Source organism: Scylla paramamosain, chromosome 5 (assembly GCF_035594125.1).
Source record: "Scylla paramamosain isolate STU-SP2022 chromosome 5, ASM3559412v1, whole genome shotgun sequence".
Classification (NCBI taxonomy): domain Eukaryota; kingdom Metazoa; phylum Arthropoda; class Malacostraca; order Decapoda; family Portunidae; genus Scylla; species Scylla paramamosain.
In genome coordinates this window covers 35,497,556-35,500,055 of record NC_087155.1, presented here as the reverse complement: position 1 = coordinate 35,500,055, position 2,500 = coordinate 35,497,556, and the positions used below count along the sequence as shown (strand labels likewise).

The following is a 2,500-nucleotide window of genomic DNA, read 5'->3' as shown; positions in this document are numbered from 1 at the left end:
GCTTTGTGTGTGTGTGTGTGTGAAACATGGGGAGGAGGACGCCAGATTAGGGTCAACGGCACCTCTTCGGGACTAAATATTGAGATAGCTGCTCATAAAGGCCCATCAGTGAGGCGGGGAGAGAGGATACACACCTAATGCGCAGCAGCCGTGCAGGAATCAGTGTTTGCAGGCGCGGCGGAGGTGGAAGGGGAGCGCCGGGCACGGTAAAGAAGGTAAATTCCCCGCTTCATATGCAAAATCAATGTAGTTTTTTAGAATTTAAATGGTGATTATATTAACGTGCATAGTAATCAAATGATAATACACTTAATAACATGGAAGCAGTGTTTGTAATTAACGAAAATGAAAGCTTTTCCCGGTAATATTAGTAAGTGAAATGAAACTTAAATAGAAACAGCATTTTAATTAAAGAAAAAATGAAAGCTTTGCCGGTAATATTAGTAAGTAAAATGGAAAGATATGTGTGGGGTTAGGATGATACTCGAGTCTGTATGGTCTGTATCATGATGTCACTCCGATGTGTACCCATGGCTCTTGGTTTTTGCACAAAGGCTACACTGAGAGAGAAAAGGATCTATACTTTGCTTTCCCGGTAATATCAGTAAGCTAAAAATTGAAAGATACATGTTCGGATAGGGATGTTACTCGGGAACTGCTAGTCTGTATCACGGTCATTCATTTCTCTGATTTTTGGATATTAGCTGCACTGAGAGAGAAAGTGACTTAAACTTACTCCTTTCCAGACAAGTCGCCTCTTTATTGACGCACCAGCGGAGGTCATTGAACAGTGAAAGGATACCCTGTGCAGAATCAGAGCCCGTCATTTCATGCACCTCAGAGGCAGAGGTGAAAATGTTAATAATGAACACCTGCGTAAAAGTGTAAGTGCCGTATACTGCTTTATTATTTAGCGTTCCCTTTGACTATCGGACGTTGATACATTATTGTGCTGATTTATACCCTATGTAAACTCTGACGTGTAGGGAGCGTTCTGTAGGGTTATTGGTGAACACACACACACACACACACACACACACACACACACACACACACACTACTGGTGGACACACAGGCACACACTACAGGGTTATCGGCAGGTGGCGCTCTCGTGTGATACAGCTTTTGCTAAGGGGAGCTAGAAGTGAGGGAGGCCTTTGTGGTTCAGCGTTCGGCTTTCACCTTAAATGATCGCGAGTTCGATCCATGCTCACTGAAGTAGCTCGGTGGAATAGGTAGCACTTCCTCTTATAACCCCAGCTAGAGCCATAGCACATGCATTGTAGGTCGTAATGTATAAATAGATGACCAAAATCCAGTTCTTTCTGCGTTCTCCTGCCGGCTTATTGCGATCTCTTAGACTGTAGTATCTCGGTGAAAGAGGCAGCGCTCTCTCTTAGGACACTAGTCAGCGTCGTAGCACTTTTTTTGCTGCAAAATAATAAATAAATGATCAAAATCCAGCTCTTTCTGCGTTCCTCCTGCTGGCTTGGTGCAACTTCATTCAGACTTCCTTGTCTTGCTCCTCTGTCAATCTGCTCAAGTTATCTTCAGTTCCCGGTCTTTGTGTGAGGCACACCACTCCCAGACGATTGATTCACTACAACTTGATTTAGCCCTTCAGCCAGGCAGCGAACTCACAACATGCCCAACCCTTCCCTTTTGAATAAACTAACGATGGACGCGTGTTCAGTATTGCAGTAATCTGAATAGCAGTCCCCTCCAATGCTTCTTTTGTGGATAAGCTAGCAATGGGCACGTGTATACTCAGTACTACAGTAATCTGAATAGAACAGTTCCACCTTATTCACCATATGTAAGGAACTTGCGATACGTAGCCATCCGAGGACCAAGGAGACAGAAGTAACCCTGAGGTGGGATGGAGGTTTGTCTTGTGTATTCGAGTTCCCGTCTTTATTTATACGTAGTGACTTGAGGTATGCCTGTGTGCTGGTTAGTGCACCTGCCTCGCCTCACCCTGCACCCTTCACATGTCACACAAGAACACGAGAAAGGAAGGGAAGTTGCAAGAAGGCCATCAAGCCTACACGTGGTAGCCCCTGTATAAAACATGCCTGTCATTTTCAACCTATCATCCCCATCCATAACTTTGTCTAATCTTCTATTAGACCTCTGTACTGATTTGGCACCAACAATCTGATTTCTGAGTGTTCCGTTCATCTACTACTTTGTGATAATGAAAATAAGTCTAAGGATTGTAAGACCCCACCAGTTTTAACACACAGACATACAGATGGCAGGAGAGCGAATACAGACAGATACAGTGAAAAGTTACTGGTAATGTATTGGTAATGATTGTATGTAATGCGCGCTGTCGAGGCATTCATATTGGCTTGTATAATTTAGCTTCGTAATTCAGGGTCGAAAATATGTTTAGGCGAGATTTATTGCACCGTGACTATGGGCCGCTGGTCGCCACTGTAGGCCGCGGTGCCGACAACAATGGCGCGGGTTGCTGAGTGAAGCGCTACGAGGTGAT

At 44.4% G+C, this 2,500-nt stretch overlaps 1 long non-coding RNA gene across 4 annotated transcripts in view; it reads left to right on the top strand.

Annotated features, from left to right (window-relative positions):
- The window catches only part of LOC135100356 (uncharacterized), a 38,220-nt gene that overhangs the window by 2,040 nt on the left and 33,680 nt on the right, over nt 1-2,500 (top strand). For all 4 annotated transcript variants that reach the window (XR_010268632.1, XR_010268635.1, XR_010268634.1 and 1 more), the window contains exon 2: nt 747-884. This is a non-coding gene — a long non-coding RNA (uncharacterized LOC135100356). The remainder of the gene's footprint in view (nt 1-746; nt 885-2,500) is intronic.